The 27,110-nt window shown below is 41.8% G+C and overlaps 2 protein-coding genes and 1 long non-coding RNA gene across 4 annotated transcripts in view; 2 read left to right on the top strand and 1 right to left on the bottom strand.

Annotated features, from left to right (window-relative positions):
• LOC116062299 (cephalotoxin-like protein) overlaps window positions 1–27,110 on the bottom strand; it is a 1,100,540-nt gene that overhangs the window by 353,458 nt on the left and 719,972 nt on the right. The gene's annotated exons all lie outside the window — the stretch shown is intronic.
• LOC116061935 (BPI fold-containing family C protein-like) overlaps window positions 1–27,110 on the top strand; it is a 127,482-nt gene that overhangs the window by 22,545 nt on the left and 77,827 nt on the right. The gene's annotated exons all lie outside the window — the stretch shown is intronic.
• Window positions 4,391–4,669, top strand: LOC116061946. Its single transcript, XR_004107862.1, has 2 exons — window positions 4,391–4,506; window positions 4,568–4,669. It is a non-coding gene; the product is annotated as an uncharacterized LOC116061946 (long non-coding RNA).

Raw genomic sequence — 27,110 nt, forward strand, 5'->3', positions numbered from 1 at the left:
TGCGCACAGATCTGTCCCTTACGGTGGCCAACAGGGGCAGACGCCCTGCAACTTAAGAAAACACACGCAAATAGACAAAACACAAGCAAATTAAGAAAGCAACTTCATTAATTTGACAACCAGTGTTGGGCAAGTTACTTCCAAAATGTAATACATTATAGATTACTAGTTACTGTCATTTGAGAGTAATTAGTTATATTACAATATTACTGTCTCTGAATTGTAATGCGTTACACTACTTTTGCATTACTTTTGAGTTACTTTCACCAAAATAACAGGGGAAGTTTGATTTGGCAGCTAGCTTGTGAATTTCACCACCGGATCAATAAAGTCTCCTCTTTATCCACTTTAATACATCATAGATTATTCATATTTTGTATAATTAATATAAATATGCAAATTAACTAAAGCTATAAAATAGATAAGTAAAACATATAATAGGCAAGTAGGAGAAAATGAAAATACTCAAAAGTATGGCATTGTTGTAAAATGTTTGTTTATAGCACTTCAATAAGAACTTAATGTTGTTTAGGTTAAAACACTCTAAAGGAAATGTTCAATTATAGTGTGATTAAAACTCACTATTTACATTATTTACAGTACTTGATATACAGCTGATTTGTGAAAAGGTAGCCTACACAACCTTATTTAACAGTAATTTAGTTTTACTGCGAACCGTCACAGGAAGTGCTTTTATTTTGAAGTAGGCTACACGGAAGTTGTCTGTTGTGTAGCCTACTCTTGCTAGCTTACTGAGAAGCAACATGTCCGTCAGGCTCAAGTTGAAAATAATATCCATCTCGCAAATGTATCTGTCTCTGCAGTCATCTCAACCATCGAATACAGCGACAGGAAAATAATACGGCTTTTTTTTTTTTCCTGTGAAGAAATGTGTGTTGGTGAATTCTTAAAAAAACCAATGCACCACTAAATGTTGCGTTAAAATGCGTTGTAACTCGTGTTTCTGAGATTGTAACGAGTATAATATTACCGAAATTTAATTAGTAATGCGTTATATTACTGCGTTACAGCAAAAAGGAATACATTACTGTAATTGCGTTACTTTTGTAACGCGTTACTCCCAACACTGTTGACAACACATGCGCAACATTCAGCAAACGCACTGCAAATACACACAACACAACCAAATACATAAACACACTGCAAATATGAAACGATGCAAAAAGAAAAGCACACAAACCCAGAAAACAAATGCAACAAAAATACGCAGCATCCAGATTACACAACGGAAGTTCTCCAGACCTCTAGAGGGAGCAGCTAGGGGAACAGCTGGATTTTAGAGCCCACGGGGAGAGAGAGAGAGAGAGAGAGAGGGAGAGAGAGAGAGAGAGAGAGAGAGAGAGAGAGAGAGAGAGAGAGCAACTGCATAGACTGTAAATATGAAGTCTATGTTTGAGATATGTTTTCTCTGGTTTGGTGGGTGTGTCTCGGCTCAGGTCACAGCTGATACTCAATCAGCAGAGACGTCTGTAAACTTTTTAAAACATTTAAAACTGCATCAGCGTTTAACGTTGACGTTTGTTTAAGTCATATTACATGAGAGGGTTTAATTTCGAGGTCCGAAAGGCACATTACTGAAGTATAGGCCTCCTCAAGTGTAATATTGTGATTATTATTAACAGTTACCAACAAAATAAGTGATCAATCTGTATTCATATTGTGGAGCAATTTGAACCAATTTACCATGGGATTTATCAAACTGAATAAATCCGCTCGCACATATAAACACAAAACTGCTTTGCTAACTCCATCATGTTGTAACTGAGACATCTGTTGAAAAAGTTATTGTATTCATTAGTATGATTGCCGTACTGTTTAGTTCACAAACATCCAAAACACCAAACGAAGACATAGGGACCGGACGCAAGCTTTTATTTTGAAAAGCTGAAGCTCGGTGTCGAAGCTCGGTGTGTGTGTATGTGTGTGTGTGTGTGTGTGTGTGTGTGTGTGTGTGTGTGTGTGTGTCTGTCTGTCTGTGTGTGAGTGTGTGTATCTGTGTGTGTGTGTGTGTCTGTGTATGTTTGTGTGTGTGAGTGTGTGTGTCTGTCTGTGTGTGTTTGAGTGTGTGTTTGTGTGTGTGTGTGTGTGTGTGTGTGTGTGTGTCTGTCTGTCTGTCTGTCTGTCTGTCTGTCTGTCTGTCTGTCTGTCTGTCTGTCTGTGTGTGTGTGTGTCTGTCTGTCTGTGGCGGCCTCTCTCCACAGCCAGGTCAGGCTCACTCAGTACATTTAAATGCACAGCAGTAACCGGGATATGGTGGATGCTGAATTTTCAAATCTGGATCATTGATGCTCCTCTGTGATTGAACTGCCAAGGTTGTCTTCATCTTCTAATCTGTCTGAATGTGAGGAGAGCCAGACGTATCTGCAAGAGAAAATAAAACACCAGCTCTGCAGATTTGATGGTTCACAGGCTATAAAAACACCCTAATATTTTTTCTATGTTGTGTTGTCTGTGTTGCAGTCATGGCGTTCCCTCGGCTGTCTGCCTCCATGCTGTTCGCTTCACTGATCCTTCTTCTCTACTGGACGACATCCTCAGCTCGGTCACATGACCCCCCGTCCCCCGTCGTCTCACCATCCTACAGGGTCATAAGGGAGATGGCTTCCGATACTACAGACAAAGTGGATAAATCTTTGGCCGTGGCAAACAGCATCCTCACTGTTGTCAAAGAAGGTTTTGAAAAGATTGATACCAATAAGTTAGCAGCTGGGATGAAAAGTCTCGCCAACTTTGCCAGCTTGGCGCCCGGCATCGGAGGTCTGGTTGCGTCTTTTGTCAACATGGTCTTGATCTTCATCCCTCAGGATGACCCGGTGCTGAACGAGGTGAAGAAAGGGTTTGCTGAAGTGAACAGGAAGTTGGACTCTATCTCCATCCAGATCTCCAACCTGGCAACAGACGTAGAATGGTTTAACTACGCCAGCGTCTACTCTCCAGACGAAGTCCGCATCCTCAACTCCTGGAAGAAGTTCAATGAGCTTCTTCACAACAGTCAGTTGGTAACAAATAAAGAGGAGAAACTCCGACTGGCAGAGATATTCGTCAACTACTATGAGAACACAGGAACTGAGGCCAGTGTAGCCAACTTCTACCATTACCTGACGGTCACAGACACGTCTCTCAGTGGAAACCTCAACAAACTGCTGAGGAAGAAGTTTAAATGTGACATTCAAGAGATCGGCAAATATAACGTCTATTTCAGTCGTTTGCTGTGGCAGGGGATGGTGCTGAACCAGTTCTACTGGAAACTGATTGGGTTGGATTCATCAGGTATAGAAGCCAAACACACCAAGATGTTCAATAAGTCTCCACAGCTCAGATATCAGCTCTGGAATACTGCCTGACTAACCACATGCAGTATGTGGAGATCAGCAAAGGACTCAGTGCTGACCACAAAAAAAACATAACTGTTCAGGTGAAAAACGCTCTGGATAACAAGTACTTCTGGTACAAGTGGGTGGTGCTGGTGTACAACACAGATAAACTTACCAGTCATAAGTTATATAATATGATAAACATCCCCGTGGATACGATCACTGTCACTGTGGGCTACACTCAGAAAGCAGAGGAGATAAGTAAAGTAAAAGTAAAAAACAACCTGAATGGGTGCTACTTTAAGACATATGACCAGACATTTCTGCCTATGTCAGTGGACATAACACTTTGTAATGATATTGCAACGCAAATATCACAGTGCAGTCGTGAAGTGGGTGGTGGTCTCCTTAGAGAGTTTGTTAAAGTGATGTACGGCAGTTATGAAAAGGATTGGGTTCAAGTCCCAGAAGCCCTGTCGACTTTTTATTGTAAGATGGGTTATGGGTTTATTTTTGTCAAGGATGGAGTGAAGAGGTATGAACGTGAATATGATAAGCTCTTCATCTATTACTCCCGAAACATGCCTGCCTGCCACCAAAACACGTCAGAACGGAGCAACGTGCAAGCCTCTGCTGGACGTAAACGAATATTTGTGTGAGTGTCCTCCTAGTTACCATGGAGACACATGTGAAAAGAGATTGAACAAAACCATCCCAGCTATTGACAAAGGCCAAACTGTGCCTGACATCACCACCATCAACACCAAACTGAAACTGATGGCGGACAAACTGGAGAAGATTCTAGACTACATGCGTCCTGCTCACTAACAACTACCAATCAGATCAATCTTTGTCACATACAGAGCATTCACAGAGTATTCAGAGTTTTTCTATTTGCAGCTTCATGCTAAAATCAATACATTTCTCCCTCTTGAATCTCTTTAGAAAGCTGGAGGATGATGTGTTGATCTGTTGTTCTGTCCTCTGTTGTTTCCCTGAATGTCTCCAGCTGATGTCAGCATGACCCAAACAGTCACTATATACAGGATTATATACAGGTTTAGATATAATCATCTGAATATTAAAGTCCCATTTTATTCTGACTATAAAGTTTATTTCAGTTTTAAACCATCAACTAAGTTGTTTACTTTGATTCATTAAAAGCTTGAAGGTCCTGAAAATAATTAAATATGAATAATTAAAGTTATTAAAGTGACATTATAACTGTTGAGTTGCTGCAGTCTGTTCCAGCTCAGTGTAACTCTGTTGTTCTTGATCCGACCACCAGATGGAGATAATGTGACAAGAAACTAATAAAAGAATAACTAACTAAAGACACGCTCCTTGTTTTTTGTAACTAAACGTGTGAATATCCTGATTTGTTTGAATGACAAGCACATTTAACAGTGGTAAATGACGACCACCTTCCATATTTTAATTTTAATGTATGTTTGGTCTTTTTGTTTTAGACTTTAATATTCATCACTATGACACAACAGCTGGACCAATCACAACTCAACTAACTTATCATATCTTATTATTATCTGGATATTTAATGAGGCTTTGCCCTCAAATGATGATCTGATTGGATTTTGGGGTGTGTTATATTTCTGTGTGTGTATGTGTGTCTGTGCGTGTGTGTGTGTGTGTGTGTGTGTGTGTGTGTGTGTGTGTGTGTGTGTGTGTGTGTTGTCTTCCCGTCGACCATGCACCTTTTTTGTTTTTCTGGGTCAAACTTTTTCTCTGCGCTCTTTTTTTTTTTTTTTTTTTTTTTTTTTTACTTTTTTGAAGCTTTGTTCAATGTTCAATCTTTTTTTTTCAAAAACTATAGTAGTAAGCTGATCATTTACTTTACTTCTTTTTTTTTTTTTAGATCAATTTTTTTATTGTTTTCATATTTTTAAAACATACAGAACAGACAAACACAATTGAACAAGAACAACAACCCTCTCCCACCCCCCACCCTAGTCGCTCTCTTCTACTTCTTGTAGTGTTGAGGTCACCAGGACCGATACCTGTGCTGCTGCGTTTTTCCATAGATCTATAGTCGATGATTTGTCTTTGTTAATCCTTGCTGTAGAGAGCTCAAACATAACTATGTCCAGGAAGTACACCAACCACTGTTTTATACAAGGCGAGTGGGGGGGAGAGCCAACGCTGAGCTATCATTTTCTTGGTCGTGGTTGATCCAGCTAGCCAAACTTTCTTCTGTCTCCCAAGCAGGTGTAATTTAGAGTCGTCATTAAGTAACAAAACAATCGGGTCAGTAGGAAGTCGACATCCTATCACATCAGATATTATTGATGTTGTTTTATTCCAAAACGTATGCACCTGTTCACACTCCCAGACCATGTGTAGGAAAGTTCCAGTTTGTTCAGGTTGGCAGAACGTGCAATAGGGAGTAGGAATGGCTTTAGAGACGTATCTCTTCTGAGGAGTCCAGTATGTCCTATGACATATGTTGAAGTGGATCTGCTGATGATTTGGGTTCTTGGAACAGTGGGAAATGTCCCAAACTGTCTCCCAATTAATTACGTTCCCCTCCGGGCTCAGCTCTCGCTCCCATTTCTTTACCATTGGGAGTTCTCCTATAGATGCTTGCATCAGTTCAGCATAAATCCCGGACACTAATCCTCTCACCGGAGAATCAACAAGCCATTTAATGATTGGGTGCATCTCAAGACTGTTCCCCCATGGTACTCCATAACATTTTAGGGCTGATCTTAAGTGAAGATAAAGGAAGAAGGATGTCCTAGGGACCTCAAAGTTAGCTCTCAGGTCTTCAAGACTTAACATACCTTCATCATTGAATAGCTGGTCTAAAGTATAAATACCTCTGTCACTCCACTGGTTATAAACAAAAGGTGTGTTACCAGACATTAAGTGTATGTTGTGCCAAATTGGGGTATTCAAATGCCACTTATTGGTGTAGCGTAATTGCTCCTCCACCTGTTTAAAGTTGGTCAATGTGCTGGTGATAATGGGGCCATAGGCTAGCATACACTTTTTTGGACACACACCTTTCAAGGCAACGTCTTGCAGTCTTCGACTTCCAGTGAGGTTTTGCTCTATTTCTCTCCATGGGACTGTAGATGAGGGGTCTATCCACACTCTGAGGACCCGTAGCTGAAAGGCTCTGTGATATACTTTAAGGTTGGGGAGGGCCAGTCCTCCCGTGTTTGTGGTACGTTGCAGGGTAGAGTATTTTAGCCTAGGTTGTTTATATAAGCATACTGCCAAATTAAGGTATCAAGTTTCTTCCAGAAATGTATTGCTGGGGGTAAGGGGATCATTGTACTTAAGAAATTCACACAAGGAACTATGTTCATTTTAACAACAGCAATGCTGGAGCGTAGTGATGATGGCAACGCAGACCATTTGGCCAGATCCCTTTGAACACTACTTAGTATAGTTTTATAGTTATCCTGGACAACTCGCTGTGAGGATGCGTGTATGGTGATTCCCAAATATGTAATTTTGCTTTGGGTTGGTATTGTAACACTAATGGCTGAAGCCACATGCCTGTTATTCATTAAAAGTAGATTAGATTTATTCCAGTTAATTTTATAGCCGGAAATTGAGCCAAATTTGTTGAAGATCTTACAAATTTTTGGAATAGAGTCCTCAAGATCAGAAATGTACAACAAAATATCGTCCGCAAATAATGATATTGAGCTGCTATTCGATTTAATCTGGACATTACATATTTTATTTTGGCTTATGGCTTATGGCTTGGGCTAATGGTTCAAGAGAGATTGCAAACAGCATGGGTGAAAGCGGGCATCCCTGTCGCGAGCCCTGCTCGATGGGAAATGGCTGAGAGTGCAATCCATTGGTTGAGACTATGGCTGTGGGATTCGCATATAAAGTATGTACCATGTTAATGAATTTGTCTCCCCAACCAAGCCTCTCCATTTTCTGCATCCACTGATAAAACTGCTGCTGTTGTTGGAAGGTTTTTGGCTTCTTCTATTACATGAAATAACCTGCATACAATGTCTGCAGCATGTCACTTGGGTATAAAACCTGATTGGTCGGGGTGGACTAGGTTCTTGATAAAGCGCTCTAAACGGAGAGCAAGGACTTTGGAATAAAGCTTAATATCAGTCCCAATGAGGCTGATGGGCCTGAAATTTGAACAATCCGTAGGATCTTTGCCCTTCTTTGGCATAACGGAGATCAGCGCAGTGTTGGTTTGTTGGTGGAAAGTACCCTTCTCTATGGCTGAGGTTAAAGCTTGTAAAATGGTCGGTCCCAATATGCCAAAATACTGTAGAAGAAGTTCCGATGGAATTCCATCCAACCCCGGCGTTATCCCTTTCCTAACTGTTTTAAGTGCAGATTTGAGTTCCTCTAACATTATAGGTAGTTCTTCTGCTTCCTCTGGGTCAAGAAGAGGCAGGTTTAGCTCTTTTAGGAACTCCTGGCACTGTGTTGGATCTGAGTTGCAGGAGGACTTATACAACTTTGAGTAAAAGGATTGAAAAGTGGCGGTGATATCTTAGGATTCGTTGAGATACCTCGGTCTATGCGGATGATGTTGATAGTAGCTCTGGATTCGCTTTGTTTTAATTTCAGAGCTAGCAATTTGCTTGGTTTACAGCCGTTAAATATTAATTTTGCCTCACTCTGTGCATTATGAACTCAGCTCTCCTTCTTAGAAGATCATTCAGCTCTGTTCCACTTGTGACTAGAAGAGTATGTGTAGATTTAGAAAAACAAGTTTTAAGAGGAATGCGAAGGAGGATGTAAAATCTCTAATAAATCCTTTAGTTGCTTGCCATGTATATGCAGGGTCAGAAACTGAATCGGTGTTAATTAATATAAATTCAGACAGTTTGGTATTAAATTCTGCATCAAAAGCTGTGTTCTGGTGAAGGGAATTATTAAAAATTTACATTTTTTACATTTTACAACTTTCTCCTAACATATCACAATGGAATGTGGTTATCAGTACATTGTGATCAGACAGAATTGCTGGTTCTATTGTCATCGTGAAACATTGCCTTAAGCTCATTGGAGCACAAAATATAATCAATACGGGGGTGGGTGAGGGGACGTGTGGAAAAGAAGGTGTAATCCTTGCTAGTAGGATTGTGCATCCTCCATACATCTGTAAAATGGTGGGATTCCACAACCGCTCTAAACATGTCTGATATATGTTTCTGGGCTTTTGTGTGGTTGACCCCTGATCTATCCTCATTTAAACCTAGTACTACATTCATCTCTCCCCTATAATTAGTGAATATTCATTGAGAATTCTTTTACTGAAACAAAGGCTATTTTCCTACTCCTTATTGTGGTACATATATAAGATATCCTGGCTGAAGAGTCTTTACTGCTTTTGTCTACGACAGCAACACCATGGAGCCCTTGGTTTTGGTGTCGTCACTAGATTAAGCAGCCGCCTTGAAATATTTATTTTGTAGATTTACAGCTCTTTTACGTAAATGCGACTCTTGTATAAGCGCCACGTCTATGTTTTTCCTTCTGAGATAGTCCAGGAATTTAGCTCTTTTGATCGGCCCGTTTAGCCCCCTGATGTTACCTGAAAGGATTGAAAGCTAAGCCATCTTCAAAATGTACACATCTACCTGTCTTGAGTACCCTACTGGCATTCACTGACAAATCTGTATCAAAGGGTGAACTGTTAGCTTTGAGCAAGGTGTGATAAAAACCTAAAAAATAAAATAAATCCCCCTAACCCTCTGAGGCTGCAGACCCCCTCCCCTATCTGTAAGATGCGTGACCACATCAAACGCGGCTCGCGCGAAACTCCAGCTCATAACCGCACCCTCTGTCTTAAGTCATAGGTTAAATGAAACAGGTCTAGTGAACTCTTATGATAAACAAGAACAATGTTAGAAAAACCTTAGAATTAGGTCTCAACCAGCTATTAAATTCTGAAATAGACTATGCGAAAATCAATTTCTGAAATAGGCTATGTGGAAAACACACCAATCTAGTTGAAGTAACAAACATACTATAAGTTAACAAACTTAGACCGTAAACTGACCAGCCGGCATTTATCATGTACTCTCATTCTAGTTAAGTGTCACTTTAAAGCTTGGTTTTGAAACTTACACACAGTGTCCTCAGCTTTTATGATGCTCTTTTCAGCCAGGTTAAATGTCCACAGAACATAGACTATAAAGAGCGTAGCCATCGTTCATCATTCCTTACATTCTGTTTAGATATTCCTTCAAAGCATGGGTCCAAACTTTGCATATAGCATCCTCAAGTGAAACTCTGTATGGTAAAGTAGCCCAGATACCGTTAGTCCACAGCTGCTGTGTCCGCTATCCTCCACCCAGGCGCCAAACGTGAAGCCCTGCCGCCGTGTTCTGGTTCTGTTGTCGGCAACAGGCCACGGTGTGGAGCAGCCTGTGTGGGTGTAGTGAAGGTGAACTCACTCACTCCGTGGATCGCCCCCAGGGCGGCCGGGTGGACAAGCGAGTCTGGGTTGCCTTCAGCATGTAGCTCGTGTCGGTTCGCTTCAAGCTCCCGAGGTAGGGTGACCAGACGTCCCCGGTTTTCACTGTGACTGACAGACACGAAATTGGAATGAAAGAAAGAAAACATTGACCAAACGTATAGTCGCGCACCCTACACGCGCAGGCTCAAGACAGCCAGAGCGAGCACTGCTCACAGCTCAGATATGTTTTAGAATGCCCATATTTTACGATGCTAAAATTGCTGTTTATTTACATGGAGTCTGGTGGGTTTAGCGAACGTAATTTCGCGGACTTTTTATGTTTAAAAAAAGGATCTTACTCTTTAACAGAAAGGTCCACCTCCTTAGAAATCCTTTCCATAATGTTGTCTGACACTTATAATATTAATATGAGCGTGTCAGCGGCAAAACAAGCACTTTTATGAACGTAAATACAAGCAGGACAATTGTCTTGTTTCGCTGCTGCCGACTGCAGCGATCTCATTTAACACTGGACCAATGTCAAAGGAAAATCTTTCCTCAATAGTTTTAACTGTGTCTGATACTCAATGAGCTGTTGCAGAAACAAGCCCAGAGTGAAGCAATAAAGCAAAATCTGTCAGATAAATGTAGTGCAGTAAACATTACAACATTTCCCTCTGAGGTGTAGTGGAGTACAAGTATGAAGTAGCAGCAGGGGCGATTCTAGGATCAGACCTTTAGGGGGGCTCAGCCCCTAATGAGAATGGGACACGGATATAGCGCATGCAAAAGTGTTAACCCCCTTGCTGTGACAAATGGTTTGCAAGATAATTAACATTGAACTTACATGAAATGTTATCATATTTGCATTCTGCACAAATCTCTGCACTTACTTGCAATTACTCTCTGTGAAATATCTCACAAACTCTTCACTCAACACATGCATCAGTACAACAAGCGGTTCCTGAGTAATCCGGTTTTGAAATTGCAACAAAATGTCTACATGGTCTTCAACTTTATAATTTAATCTCATGTAAACTATTTATGTCAGCACAGATATTTTTTGTAAATTGCTTAGCCAGTGTATCCCACCATAATGGTTATTATATTGCCAGATTCCAGACAATCCCACTTACTTATATATATCCCACTTACAAATATGAATATATATATTTCTACTGGTATGCTTCCTAGTGACATTAATGCAAAAATATGAAGAAAAAACTATTTCACCTGTGTGTGCATGGTTAAAATTCTGAAGTGCAAAATAGTTCAGGCTACAGCACAAATATTTCCATCCATAGATAAGAATAATCAAGTTTAATCTCTGAATTTCTTTTCAAAGTGCACCAGATTGATGCATTTAAACGTTAAAATAGACAAAATTTTCTTACAGGGCATGCCCATGGACCCCCCTAGGGGGGCTTGTTGGGGCAAAAGCAGCTCTAGGTCTAGTGACGTCCCTGGGGCAGTGTCCCCGTTTTAAGTTTACAAAGATAAAAACATTACCTGTTTTTTAGGTATTTACGCTTCTGAGCTGAAAATGTCCCCGGATTTTGTCTCAGAAATCTGGTCACCTTATCCCGAGGCCGCTGTACTGCGATTACGACGCAGTCAGGCCGCTCCAGATCTCATTCTCTAATGCGTTGTAGATCACTGATTCAAGATTATTTTGTTGCTTTTCCAAGATTCGAGCAATTAGGTCCTCCATGTTGGTGATCGTGCTAACAGCAGTTGCTATGTTAGCTAACGCTCCATTAGCCACTGTCATGCTAGCAGATTTCTCTGTACGAGTAGACAGTTTAGGCAACAACGAGACCTGCTTTTTCGCACCTGGGGTTTCACCCAGCCAACATTTTTATGTGGGGCCCATGTGAGTAAAAAGTGGGCAGAATCATGGGCCCCAGGAGGGATTGTCAGATCACACCCATATGGGATTGTCCGCGGGTTCCATGTTGGCCCCAAGCCAATTGCCCATGTGGGTTTAAGGCAGGATTACACCAGGTTTTAGGTAGGCCCCAGATGGGCAAGATATGCTTTAAAAAATCCTAATTGAGTACTGAGTACAGTTTGAATAAACATCCAACCTAGAGCTGCAACAATGAATCAAAAAAAATAATTATTAATCACCAACCAGTTTGAGTCAGGCTCTATCTAATTTTAAAAAATGGCCACACTCTCTGATTTCAACTTTTTATTTACAAATATTTTGCTGATAACAGACAAAACTGAGTAATATTTTAACAGTTTAACTGTACTTGTACCTGAATACAAATTTTCTGCACTCACTCATATTCCACCACCGCTCAGTACTGTTTAATTTGGCAATGGTTGTCTGGATGCCCTTCGTCCTCCTCTGTCTCTTGCCCCAGTGAACCATTTCGACAGTGCCCTCTCTGCCTCCTGCTGGTTCACCTGTGCCGTCAATGAATTCTTCTTAAGAGCCTCTATAAAACAAATTTGGTTGACAGTATGAGCTAACATTAAAAACATATTCTCTTTAAACACCATTTAGAATTAAACAATGGCCAACTTCAGGGCCATATTGGCAAAAGTATGAAGGATATGATGGATCATCGTTATGGATTTTTAGCACAAGAAATTATTTATGAAGTACTTGAACTCAATAAAACATTGTATTACTCCCTCATAATCATAATTAATATATAATAGCTTTGTGAGGTGTGTACAAATAATCATAAAATAAAATGATGCACATTTTTCACATTAAAATGCCAAAATGCACTAAAAGCAATAATTGATCCACGAGGCTTCAATGGTACATTGCAGGCTTCAGATTTGAAATGCCAATAGAACCAGCATTATTTGGGTAAAAAAGTTGCTATTTATATGTTGATTTAAGCTTATTTAGTATTAAAACAATTAGATGAGCAGTTCTCAAAATAATGCAGTCCAGGACAAAGAGATTCCTTGCATTTTCATCTCGTGAGACATTATTCCTCTAATTTACTTCAATTTGAAAATGCCATCATGCTCAATACCTTACTGGTGCATAGTCAAAAAAAAGTCCATAAAATAAAGTGAGGTACACAGATACAGGGATTAAAGCAAGAAAAAATAATTTCTCTGAAAAAAATTTCAGGCCGTAGTATCTTCCCCAGCCACACTTTTTTTCTGCCGTAAAGGTCGCCTCCCATAGGTTTTCATGGGCTGTTCAGCCCAACAGCTCTTCTGTTCTCTAACACAGCATTCAAGTTGTAAGAAGGCTTTAACCTACACAATCTAAATACTTAAGACCAAGAACATTTTTAAAGGAAAAAGATGATTTTGAACAGCTTTTCTATTGTCAGTTTGCTTTTATGTAAAGTTTTCAATCTATTAAGCTTACGACATTTATAAAAAATCAACCATCTACATAACTTTTCAGTGCATGTTTTTATTTATCTTACACACCCAATGCTGAGAGGGAGTCTAACATTTTGATATGCCTAATGTCTATCCAACTTAAAAAATGAGCATTTCTATTCTGCCCTTCAGCAGGTAGCATCTCTGTGCTTTGTCCTCCGGTTGATTCAGTAGCACACAATAGACTCTGCAGGTTACAGGTTAAACTTAAGTTTACTTGAGTACTGTACTTAACGACAATTATGAGATACTTGTACTTTACTTTAGTATTCCTATGTGATGCTACTTTATTTTTCCACTCCACTACATCTCAGTCAGAAATATTGTACTTTCTACTCCACTACATTTATTTGACAGCTTTAGTTACTTTTCAGATGAAGATTTGACATAAAAGAATATATTTTAATATTCTACTCTATTCTTTTTTTAAATTCTCTGCTCTTTCTTTTTCTTTTTTTTAAGATTTGCTATGCACTTGAAAGGTGCCATACAAATAAAGTGTATTATTTAAAAAACATTTGATACACTTACAGTATATGGTATGATGCAGTAGTTAATAATTTACCCAAAGTATATATAAAGGGGCCCAACACTGATGAAGAACATTCAAATCTCACACTTTTGTTAGTGACACAAGCAAACAATAAAATATAACATACTTTAATAATATAACACTGCTGCACAACGAGTACTTTTACTTTTGTTACTTTATGTACATGTTGCTGCTATACTAATGTATTTTTACTCTTGTAACATTTTGAATTCAGGACGTTTACTTGTAATTGAGTATTTTTCTGCTTTTACTTAAGTAGCCTAAAAAGGATCTGAGAAACTTTTACTTTCACCACTGTGTGACTGAAATCGCTGCAGTGTGGTCAACGGTCATCTCGGGGTTTAGTAGGAATGCATCCATAGATCTCTTTATGTGTCACGTTTCTTGTGAGACTCACATGTACTGTGTCGCAACTCGCATCACGTCGTATTCCTGCACTTTTCTGAAAACAGGCCGGTGGGCGTAGCAAAGGTGGAGACAGGTTCACCTGCACTATAGCGAAGTGTGCGCAGTTTGACAGACACAGCACCGTGATGACAGCCTTCCCTGCTTTCTTCACAGCCATTGTGTCTGTCCTGCAGTGGTTTGACTGCAAGACAGACGCTTTTTACAAAAGTGATAAAAAAAACCTGCGGACCTCGACTCCTTGGGCCTAGGGGCACTGCCGCAGAAGAAATGCGCCCAGCGAAAAAATAATCTGCTTCAGCTGAATTTTATTACACTTTTTATTCGCACACGTGCCTCTGAATACATTTTACAGTTCGCACACATCTATTTTTAGTCTCAAATACGAGTGAAACACTTGAACTGTCGAGCCCTGCACAACAAAAGTCCATCCATCCATCCATCCATCTTCTTCCGCTTATCCGGTAACGGGTCGTGGGGGTAGCAGCTCCAGCAGGGGACCCCAAACTTCCCTTTCCCGAGCCACATTAACCAGCTCCGACTGGGGGATCCCGAGGCGTTCCCAGGCCAGGTTGGAGATATAATCCCTCCACCTAGTCCTGGGTCTTCCCCGAGGCCTCCTCCCAGCTGGACGTGCCTGGAACACCTCCCTAAGGAGGCGCCCAGGGGGCATCCTTACCAGATGCCCGAACCACCTCAACTGGCTCCTTTCGACGCGAAGGAGCAGCAGCTCTACTCCGAGCTCCTCACGGATGACTGAGCTTCTCACCCTATCTCTAAGGGAGACGCCAGCCACCCTCCTGAGGAAACCCATTTCGGCCGCTTGTACCCTGGATCTCGTTCTTTCGGTCATGACCCAGCCTTCATGACCATAGGTGAGGGTAGGAACTAAAACTGACCGGTAGATTGAGAGCTTTGCCTTCTGGCTCAGCTCTCTTTTCGTCACAACGGTGCGATACATTGAGTGTAATACCGCACCCGCTGCGCCGATTCTCCGACCAATCTCCCGCTCCATTGTCCCCTCACTCGCGAATAATACCCCAAGGTACTTGAACTCCTTCACTTGGGGTAAAGACTCATTCCCTACCTGGAGAAGGCACCCAATCGGTTTCCTGCTGAGAACCATGGCCTCAGATTTAGAGGTGCTGATCCTAATCCCAGCCGCTTCACACTCGGCTGCGAACCGATCCAGTGAGTGCTGAAGGTCACAGGCCGACGATGCCATCAGGACCACATCATCCGCAAAAAGCAGCGATGAGATCCCCAGCTCACCAAACTGCAACCCCTCTCCACCCCGACTACGCCTCGATATCCTGTCCATAAATACTACAAACAGGATTGGTGACAAAGCGCAGCCCTGGCGGAGGCCAACTCTCACCTGAAACGAGTCCGACTTACTGCCGAGAACCCGGACACAGCTCTCGCTTTGGTCGTACAGAGATTGGATGGCCCTGAGAAGGGACCCCCTCACCCCATACTCCCGCACCTCCCACAGTATCTCCCGGGGGACCCGGTCATACGCCTTCTCCAGATCCACAAAGCACATGTAGACCGGTTGGGCATACTCCCAGGCTCCCTCCGGGATCCTTGCGAGAGTAAAGATCTGGTCCGTTGTTCCACGACCAGGACGGAATCCGCATTGTTCCTCTTCAACCTGAGGTTCGACTATCGACCGAACCCTCCTTTCCAGCACCTTGGAGTAGACTTTACCGGGGAGGCTGAGAAGTGTGATACCCCTGTAATTGGCACACACCCCGGTCTGCCACTCCTTAGGCACCGTCCCCGACTTCCACGCAATGTTGAAGAGGCGTGTCAACCAAGACAACCCCTCCACACCCAGAGCTTTAAGCATTTCTGGACGGATCTCATCAATCCCTGGGGCTTTGCCACTGTGGAGTTGTTTAACTACCTCAGCAACTTCCACCAGGGAAATTGACGACAATCCCCCATCATCCTCCAGCTCTGCCTCTACCATAGAGGGCGTATTAGTCGGATTTAGGAGTTCCTCAAAGTGCTCCTTCCACCGCCCTATTACCTCCTCAGTTGAGGTCAACAGCGTCCCATCCTTACTGTACACAGCTTGGATGGTTCCCCGCTTTCCCCTCCTGAGGTGGCGAACGGTTTTCCAGAAGCACCTTGGTGCCGACCGAAAGTCCTTCTCCATGTCTTCTCCGAACTTTTCCCACACCCGCTGCTTTGCCTCTTTCACGGCAGAGGCTGCAGCCCTTCGGGCCCTTCGGTACCTTGCAACTGCCTCCGGAGTCCTCTGGGATAACATATCCCGGAAAGACTCCTTCTTCAGTCGGACGGCTTCCCTGACCACCGGTGTCCACCACGGTGTTCGTGGGTTACCGCCCCTTGAGGCACCTAAGACCCTAAGACCACAGCTCCCCGCCGCAGCTTCAGCAATGGAAACTTTGAACATTGTCCACTCGGGTTCAATGCCCCCAGCCTCCACAGGGATGCACGAAAAGCTCCGCCGGAGGTGTGAGTTGAAAGTCTGTCGGACAGGGGCCTCCTCCAGACGTTCCCAATTTACCCGCACTACCCGTTTGGGCTTACCAGGTCTGTCCAGAGTCTTCCCCCACCCTCTGACCCAACTCACCACCAGATGGTGATCAGTTGACAGCTCTGCCCCTCTCTTCACCCGAGTGTCCAAAACATACGGCCTCAGATCAGATGAAACGATTATAAAATCGATCATTGACCTTTGGCCTAGGGTGCTCTGGTACCAAGTACACTTATGAGCATCCCTATGTTCGAACATGGTGTTCGTTATAGACAATCCATGACTAGCACAGAAGTCCAACAACAAACAACCACTCTGGTTTAGATCAGGGAGGCCGTTCCTCCCAATCACGCCTCTCCATGTGTCTCCATCATTTCCCACGTGCGCGTTGAAGTCCCCCAGCAGAACTATGGAGTCCCCTACTGGAGCCCCATACAGGACTCCATTCAAGGTCTCCAAGAAGGCCGAATACTCCGAGCTCTTGTTTGGTGCATACGCACAAACAACAGTCAGAGTTTTCCCCCCCACAACCCGCAGGCGTAGGGAGGCGACCCTCTCGTCCACCGGGGTAAACTCCAACGTAGCGGCGCTCAGCCGGGGGTTTGTGAGTATCCCCACACCCGCCCGGCGCCTCACACCCTGGGCAACTCCGGAGAAGAAAAGAGTCCAACCCCTATCCAGGAGTATGGTTCCAGAACCGAGACTGTGCGTAGAGGTAAGCCCCACCAGATCCAACTGGTAGCGCTCCACCTCCCGCACAAGTTCCGGCTCCTTCCCCCACAGAGAGGTGACGTTCCACGTCCCCAGAGCCAGCGTCTGCCGCCCGGGTCTGGTCCGTCGAGGCCCCTGACCTTCATTGCCACCCATGTGGCAGCGCACCCGACCCCAGCGGTTCCTCCCACAGGTGGTGGGCCCATGGGTTTGAACAAAAGTAACAAAAGTGCACATTGTAATTTTTTTCCTCTCATTTTTCAGGGCGACGAAGAACTTTAATCCCTGCAGATGGAATGTTCTTCAACAAATGATTTTCGTTAGTTGAAAAACTTCTCTAATTTACTTACCCTATGTTACCTTACCTAACCCTTACACAATGTTGAAAAGACACAAGTCCTTAAACTTCTTTTTCCCATGACGGCCAAACATGTTATAGTCCAATGCCAGCTCGTTTGACAGAATGTATTTCATCATTCGCCTCGTTGCATCATCTACATTTGTGCCCCCTATATCCGCCACCATGGCAACCTAGGGATGAGAGCCAAAAGGAGAAAAAAAGGCTTACATTAACTGCCAAGACAATAAGCTTCAAAGATTTAAAAATTCTGCCGGAAAGTCAACTAAACATTTGAAGTTGTAGCCTTTGTGTAATTTATTGTAATGTAATACATATTTTTATTTTGTAGGCTAATGCAAATCAATTTGGAAAAAAAGTTTAAAAAAAAACCAAGCAATAATATCAGAACTGAAAATGACCAATGAGCATGAACTGACAACAGATACATCATGCATATGTGGCAAACTATTACATTAAAATTACTTACGTGGCAAAGAAGAACACTTTCCAACAGTGTTTGAACAACTGTGATCTGGACAAATCTAAATGTGACAGGAAGATAATAGTTGAGAGAAGTCAGCAGTAGGCACTTTTTATAATTTATGTTTTTGCTAGGGCTGTCAATCGATTAAAAAAATTAATCTAATTAATTACAGACTCTGTGATTAATTAATCGAAATTTATCGCATACATAATTAACGGTGCCTGAACCAATACTTTTTAAGAAAGTAAAAAAAGAAAAGAAAACAAAGGGTACTAAACAACAGTTGGTGACATTAAAGAACGGCTTGTTTATTGCTAAGGCCATATGGTCAAAATTAAATGATTTAATAATAATGTATAACAATAACAATAACTTTTTTCACTAGTAAATTGCTGTTGAACGACAAAAACAACCACCAAGGACATTTACAATAACTTCAAATGCACCACGAAGCTGTAGTTTACCAGTTTCATTGAACGCACCGTCTGTGTTGTTTTTCCGACGGCAGCTCGGCAGCTGCAGATTGTTACATCCCGCTGTTGAGTCACAGTCCTCTACAGTAAAACACAGTCAAACTTTACACCGTTCAACGTTAACTGTCAGCATTGTAACCGTGTTTAATCCAGCTACTAGCTAGCGGTAGGCTAACGTTAGCTGCTGTCGAGTATAGTGTTAACTAGCTAGCGGTAGGCTAACGTTAGCTGCTGTTGAGTATAGTGTTAACTAGCGTCACGTGCAGCGGTGTTTGTGTTACCTGTATCGTCTGTTTCAGAGCACCAGAGAGAAGTGCAGACATATCAGTGGCACCAGATTTCGGTAGCCAGGGTTGGCAGGAAGAAGATTTTTACAAGTAAATGTTCCAGTTAATGATCCAGGCAGCACATTCTCAATTCAATTCAATTCAATTCAATTTTATTTATAGTATCAAATCATAACAAGAGTTATCTCGAGACACTTTACAGACAGAGTAGGTCTAGACCACACTCTATAAAGCCCCAACAATTCCAATAGTTCCCCCAAGAGCAAGCATTAGCAGTGGCTATTGCGACAGTGGCGAGGAAAAACTCCCTTTTAGGAAGAAACCTCGGCAGACCCAGACTCTTGGTGGGCGGTGTCTGACGGTTGGGGTTATGACGGTACAGGATGTAGCGTGGCACAGCAGAGCATGGGTGGACGCGGTGGACGCAGCAGGACGTAGTCGGGCATTGCAGGGAATCGCAGAGCGTAGCAGGGTGTAGCAGGTCCATAGCCACAGCTGCACCCAAGACCGTGGTCTTGGTGTCGCCCTAATCCGAGGCGATGTTCTGGGTGAAGAAGAAACATAAGGACTCCGGGGAGTAAACTCCCCAGAGCTAGGTTAGTAACAAGCACTTCTGAGACATGATGTGCATAAAAGGAAACAAAAGAAAAGAGAGTGTCATAAGAAGGAACTTCCTCGGCAGTCTAGAATTATAACAGCATAACTAGGAGAGGCACTATATTATTGATTATACGATAGGTAAATCTGATGACTGTAAAGAGAAGCAGAGAAAAGCAGGGGTGCTGTGTCTGCAGCTATATACCGTGCCCCGCCGGTCTAGGCGTTCACTGCAACTCCTCACTCCCTAACTATAAGCTTTATCAAAGAGGAGAGTTTTCAGTTTAGTCTTAAATGTAGCGACGGTGTCTGCCCCCCGAACCCAGATTGGGAGCTGGTTCCACAGGAGAGGAGCCTGATAGCTGAAGGCTCTGCCTCCCATTCTACTTTTAGAGACTCTAGGAACCACAAGTAACTCTGCATTCTGGGAGCGTAGTGCTCTAGTGGGACAATAAGGTACTAAGAGGTCCTCAAGATATGAAGGAGCTTGACCATTTAGAGCTTTATAGGTCAGAAGAAGGATTTTAAATTCAATCCTGGATTTTACAGGAAGCCAATGGAGAGAAGCTAATACAGGAGAACTCGTCTCCCTCCTTCATTTTACAGTCCAATGGAGGCTAGAACGGCTCCGGGTCAAACGTCAATATGGAATGGATTAATCTGCGTTAATCTGCGTTATTTTTTTTAACGCGTTATATTTTCTCAGATTAATTAATCAAAATTAACGCGTTATTTTGACAGCCCTAGTTTTTGCACAGGTAAATACTGTGTGGTTAACATTCACACACCAAATTTCAGGTTAAATTCACAATTTTAACACATTTGTAGATGAAAACGACATAGCCAGCCTAGAAATAGAACAATGGGAGAGTTCTTATTTTGTTTGGATTTGTCATATTTTTTCGTAGTAATTATGTCAGGTGCATTCACACATATTAACTGATAAGACTATAACTAAACTCCTTGGCAGCTACATTAAGCTGTTAATTAATGGCACTCTCATAAATAAGAGCTAGGATGAAGGTTTAGATGTACTATTGCATAATAATGCTTCTGGACTTGAACTAAACTGAACGATTAGTTTTAACAAAGGCCCAGCATGGCTGTTAGATGTCAGTCTAGTTAAATTGTCAGAACTATCCATTAAATCATTCTTTCTCAAACCTTTTTCCCGGGGACCCAATTTTAACAAAAATGACAAACCATTGTGACCCAATTCATAATGGGCAATTCCTGACAATTTTTACTGCCATTTCCACACCACCTTATATTAACTTGAATAAGTAAACGACCGATTTTGAAGAAATATATGTTTGATAAATCACAACTGTTTCATGCACGTGAAACACACACACACAATTGTGAATGTATTGCGTTTGGATTATTTGCTGTTGATTGCGTAACTTTTGGGGAGACACTGTCATTGCTCCACAGCGGGACCCGCCACACACATTATGAAGTACACAAACAAGATCCCAGTAATAAAATGGAGCCTTCTTGTGTTTGCACTGAGAAAGACAGCATTTTCTTAAAATGCATACCTGAACTCTCGGGAAAAACAAACAGCCTAGAATCATGCTGAAACAAATATAGCTTAAACAATTAATTTAATGTAACACTAGCTTCATGACTGCTTACACAGCTTGTTTTGTACAATATTACCAAACGTCTTTTAACTCATTCACACCAAACTAAAAGGAAAAAAGCAGCAGAGGCAACAAAAAGAGCCGCCAGATGTGGCTGCTGAACTAATTCAGCTTGCCACTAATTTTTGTATTCAAAATTGTTTAAAATACTGCCTTGAAATTGTTTAAAATACTGCCTTGAAATTGTTTATTCTGCCTTTGATTTCGAGAGGGGCTGTATAAAACCAGTAACGTTATGTCGACTAATTAGGTTGATTACGCCTAACTACTAACATTAGCTAAAGTTAGCTAAAACACTCAACATTAGCGTTAGCTGAGTTCAAACAAGCATTTCTGCAAATTCCCCAGTGTCTTAGCTCACAATACTTTTACTTTTATTTCTATTATTTTACATAATAGAGAGACAGGTATGCTACTCACCAGTGTTGAAAGCGCGCTGCTGCTACTGCGGACTGCTGCTCTACTCTGCTGCTGTCAGCGCTGATCCGTAGAAATTCAAAATAAAAGCGTGCAGTGTGAGCCTTACAGTATGTTGCAATACGCATGTGTATAAACTGAACTCTTCATTTTGTCAGCTTCAACCTGCCTGGCCATTCCATTCCATTCTGCTTCTGCCCCACAGAACTGCAGCTACTTACTTTTGTTGTGTGTTTTTTTCCCCGCAATGTGTGATAGATGTGTCAAAGGTAAGAGAGCACTAAAACTCTCAAACCATTCACCAACAATCTGTCTACAGTTTGATCAGGTCTGTGCCAACCACAGAGCCAGCTCTCCTTACAAGCCTGTCCAACCATAAGCCGCCTCCCGAACATGCCACAGCATACAAGATAATGCTGATGACAATGCTGTCATGTTGTTTTGCAAGTTCAACTGTAATATTGACTGTATGAATACAGAGCAATCCAGGTCCAAAAAAGATTGAGGCGCATTTCACCTTGTTACAGCACACCTTCTGCTGCTTTCATGTCTACAGTCATAGAGTTATTAAGAAGGAAAATATAGCCTGTAGATTTTAATCAGGGTTTATACCCTGTTTTATTCTGAACTGAGAATGTTTCACATGTCCATGTATCATCATGTCTTTATTTACGTTAATTATGATTATAAAAGATAGTCCACCAATGTTTAACTGGGATTTTGATGTTTTTAAGATGCAAACAATAAATGCAGCAGAAAAAAAACACATCAAAAAACAAAACAGCATTAGAAAGCTGTCTAACCTTTGGCCAGTATAGCACTACTTGAACACCGTTTGTGCTCTAAAAAAAGAAATTGTTTCCCCAATACGTACATGCATCAAATTTGGTTTGCCAAATCCTGGGGCCAAGAGTGTGTACCCAAAATTTGGGGTCCGAACTGCAGCCCTTCTAATTTTTAGAAAATTTGTGCAAATTTGGGGTGAGCATAACTGTATAAAATACAAAAAATAAAATTACTAAAGCAACATGGGAACCAAATATTATTACCAAGTTCCACCCCATGCGGACTTTGCCCAATAAGGTCCCTTGTAGGGCCGCATGTTACAGAACCCACATGGGGCCCACACAACTTGCCTACTTCCAGCCAATGCCCACTTAGAGTTAGCCCACATTGGCTTTCCATGTGGGCCCACTTTGCCCACTCATATCCCATATTGGGCCCAGACAATTTGCCCAGTTCAAGCCCATGCCCACTTGGTACCCATGCAGCCCCTTAGTAACCCATATGGGGCCCACATGTACATGTTGGCTGGGCATAGGCTACCAATATAGGCTATCAGTATAGGCTATCAGTATAGGCTACCAGTATCGCTGGTACTCCGGTTCAACTCTAACTTGTGGAAAAGCTCCAAAATGTATAAATCATTTGTTTCCTTCTTTTCTCCCCAGACATCCTATATTATTCATTAATTATTATTCATTATAAAAGTTGATACCATATACTTTCACATTTTCACTGAACACAATTCTTTCAAATACCACCTAATGACTTTGAAGTTCACAAGAACCAAAATTCTGTCTGGCAGTATCTCATAGTGTGTTAGTCAGCCCACACTGTGAAAGTGTCCCTTTTGTGATCTTATATTGTGTGCAAGACTGTGAAACGTGAATAGGATGATCCATGGGTGCAAAAAAACATTCCCTCAGATGCTACTGAAGGGCTCAGTAAACAGGCCTGGCTGTTTGTGTCCCTGTGCTGCCTGTCCTGGCTGTCTCTGGGCCTTGCTGGTAGACGGTACCTATAAAATGGTATTTTTAACCTCCCTGAATTTACCAATATGTATGATATTACAACAAACAGTCCTGCTATTATGGTGTCCCGTTTGTTATTTTTTAGCCTAGACTCGCATTACCAAATGTCCACAGTGCTGAGAAAAGTGGCTGAGTGCAGTTCTGTTATTTTGTTATTTCAATTACTTTATTATGAAGCAGCCAAATCAGGAAATGTTGGGTTTTATCAGCAGTAACTTAACACAACTCCTATACGGACATAAAACGTAAAATAAAGCAGATGTGTAGTATAGAAACGTCAGCTCTGCTCTGTTCAGTTATACTTTCCTCACTGATTATACTTGATTTCACCCACAACCCATCCACTGTTAATCAGAATGTTTGTTTTTATGACTCATCCCGCAGATTAACAGCCGGTGGTTATGGACTTTGTCAGGGTTCAGTTTGTGAAGAAAACAGAGGGGGGATGTTTTTTGATCATGGACAACAAAACAACACAACATGCAATAATTAAATCCCCCTTCCTGTATGATGGATAGTCACTCGACCAGCCTTGCCAAAACACTTATTTATAAATTTTAATGTCAATGTAAAAGAATCTCAAAATTAAATAGCACGGATGCCCGGGTATCTCAGTTGGTAGAGCGTGCGTCCATAGAAAGAGATTTAATCCTCGAAGCAGAGGCCAAGGGCTTGAATCCAACCTGTGGCAGGTTCCCTCCATGTTTTTCTCCTCTCTCTCCCCATTCATATCTGAGCAGTGATTAAAGGCGGAAATGCCCCCCCAAAAATTCACGTGGTGTCAACACAGCGCTTTCAAGGGTTCGCTATGCGCAGACAAAATACTTTTACCCAGGAAATGTTCCTAACCCCCTCACCCTAACCCACTCGTCAGACGAGGTGGGGGAAGCCATCAAGATATCTTTTGCATCCCCTAACCCTAATCCCAACCCCCTAACCCTAATCCTAACCCCCTAACCCTACTCCCCCCCTGAAGAAGCCATTTGATGGCGAAACGTAGAGAGCTCTACTTTTAAGTTCTTTTAAAACCTTTTATTTATTTATTTTTTATGTGGATTTTAACCCTTTTTTTAAAGCAGTGATTGCTTTTAAACTCACAGGAGGATTTTAACCTGCTACAGCCCATTTTAATGGAGGATTATTATTTTAACAAGCCAGCCAACCAGGGCACCTAAGGAGTGAGTCATCTGAAGAAATAAAATTGTGTGTGCACACTGACGAATTCAAACTCACTACCTTTACAGGATGGCTTTTTATCCTCTTTTAATCTGTTGAAGACTGTGTGGACCCAGGGGGTACCCAAGGAGGGCCCCTTGCTTTCGAGCAAAGCACTCACAAGGCCTCCGAACCTATGAGTTTTAAGTTATTTTAACCTCGCTGTAACCTTTTACTCCACAGATTTAAGGAACGTACCTTCCTGTTTCTCTTAACTTTCTTAAACCCCCTCTCTTTTTATTCATCCTTATTTTTCTGTAAACCAGGTTTATTGGGCCTATTTGAACAGGCTTTTTATTTGACTTTTAACTTTTTATTTACAGGTGGTCTCCATTTTATCTGCGGGCCTGGTCAGCCATTTTACATGTTCTGTGGGGGTGTTTTTATCAGCTGGGACTGTCCTGCAGTAAGTAATTCAGATAGTATTTTAGACTTTAAATGGTTTTAGTCCCTTTTTTATGTGGATATAGATTGGGATAGAATTTTATTTGTATTGCGATACCGGGCATTTATTTTCATAAACTCTGTCTCTCTCTCTCTCTCTCTCTCTCTCTCTCTCTCTCTCTCTCTCTCTCTCTCTATATATATATATATATATATATATATATATATATATATATATATATATATATATATATATATATTTGTCTCCAGGAGAGAGTGTGTGTGTGCCGGAATGAAAACAAGCCGAACTGAAATAGGAGTAACGAGGCTATTTTTAAAATGTAAGGAGTAGAAAGTACAGATAATTGCGTGAAAATGTAAGGAGTAGAAGTAACAAGTCTGCTGTAAAATAATTACTTCAGTAAAGTATAGATACCCAAAATTTCTACTTAAGTAAGGTAACGAAGTATTTGTACTTCGTTACTTGGCACCTCTGGTGGGGTACTACTCTCTACTGCTGTCTCTCTACATACTACTCTCTACTGTTGTCTCTCTACATACTACTCTCTACTGCTGTCTCTCTACATACTACTCTCTACTGTTGTCTCTCTACATACTACTCTCTACTGTTGTCTCTCTACATACTACTCTCTACTGCTGTCTCTCTACATACTACTCTCTACTGTTGTCTCTCTACATACTACTCTCTACTGTTGTCTCTCTACATACTACTCTCTACTGCTGTCTCTCTACATACCACTCTCTACTGTTGTCTCTCTACATACTACTCTCTACTGTTGTCTCTCTACATACTACTCTCTACTGCTGTCTCTCTACATACTACTCTCTACTGTTGTCTCTCTACTGCTGTCTCTTTACATACTAGTCTCTACTGTTGTCTCTCTACATACTAATCCTCTAGTAAAGAAAGAAGTAAAACAGAAACCTGATGAAAAACCTAACTAACGGAATATTAAATGCATGTAAGAAGAAACATGTATTATATAAAGAGTTCTTGGAGAAGAGGACAAAAGAAGCAGAAAAGAAATATAAGACATACAAAAACAAACTGACCAGAATCATGAGAAGCAATAAAAAGGATTATTATAGTAAACTACTGGAGGACAACAGAAACAATATAAGAAACACCTGAATGGTGTTGAATGAAATTATCAAGAATAAAAATGACAAAACAGGAGACACTAACGATTTTCTGACTAAAATCAGAAAAATCAGGAAAAGACATAGTGCTGACGACAAAAGAGCCATCGCTGATGAGGTGAGTTTCTGGATAACAAGTACAACTGGTACAACTGGGTGGTGCTGGTGTACAACACAGACTATGGGCGTTTTCACACATGAAAGTCCGAACCAAGGTCCGGACCAAGGTTCATGTTTTTGTTACATTGTATACATTTGATCCGGTAAGTTTTGGTTTCACACTGCAGTTATGCAAGCGCACTAAAGATCTCTACGTGACAAAACTACGTCCTGCCGTCATCACATACGTGAGCTGCGTCTCCAGATACTTATAATTGATTGGTTTGTAGACGGGCTTCCCCGTCCTCTCGTCTCCTCTCTCTGTGTCGGAGTTTTTTCAGCTGACTGCTGCTCTCCCCTACTGCTCTTTTTGTTTTGTTGTGATGTTGAGAAGCGAGACACTGGAACTTTCTGGAGAATTTATTCAGAGACAAACGGAAACCTACACTGTACATTTACTACCACTTAACAAATAAACTGCTGATGTATTCTCTGCTCTGATAGCCGACAGCTGTCTGCTCTGAGCGCATTCACCGTCACTCTCACTCTCTCATGTAGCCTACACACTAAGCACCAAGCTATTCCTTAAAGGATCTATTCCCCGGTCTTGTAACATAAGGAGAGCCTGCCAGAGCTTCTTCTATTTGGTCCGAAAGTCCGAACCATCCAAAAAATGCTTTCACACTGTAAACGAACCGGACCATGGTTCAGTTTGGTCCGGACCGAGACCACCTCTTTTGGTCGGACCAAAATTTGGTCTTTTGATCCGGACCGTGGTCCGGGGGAGGTTTCACACCTCTAATTTTGGTTCGGATCAAACTGAAAAGTCTGAAAGTCCGGACCAAATGAGGGATGTGTGAAAACGCCCTATGCTAAAGATTTCGAACTATATGATCTGA

The sequence above is a fragment of the Sander lucioperca genome, chromosome 21 (assembly GCF_008315115.2).
Source record: "Sander lucioperca isolate FBNREF2018 chromosome 21, SLUC_FBN_1.2, whole genome shotgun sequence".
In the NCBI taxonomy this organism is placed as follows: domain Eukaryota; kingdom Metazoa; phylum Chordata; class Actinopteri; order Perciformes; family Percidae; genus Sander; species Sander lucioperca.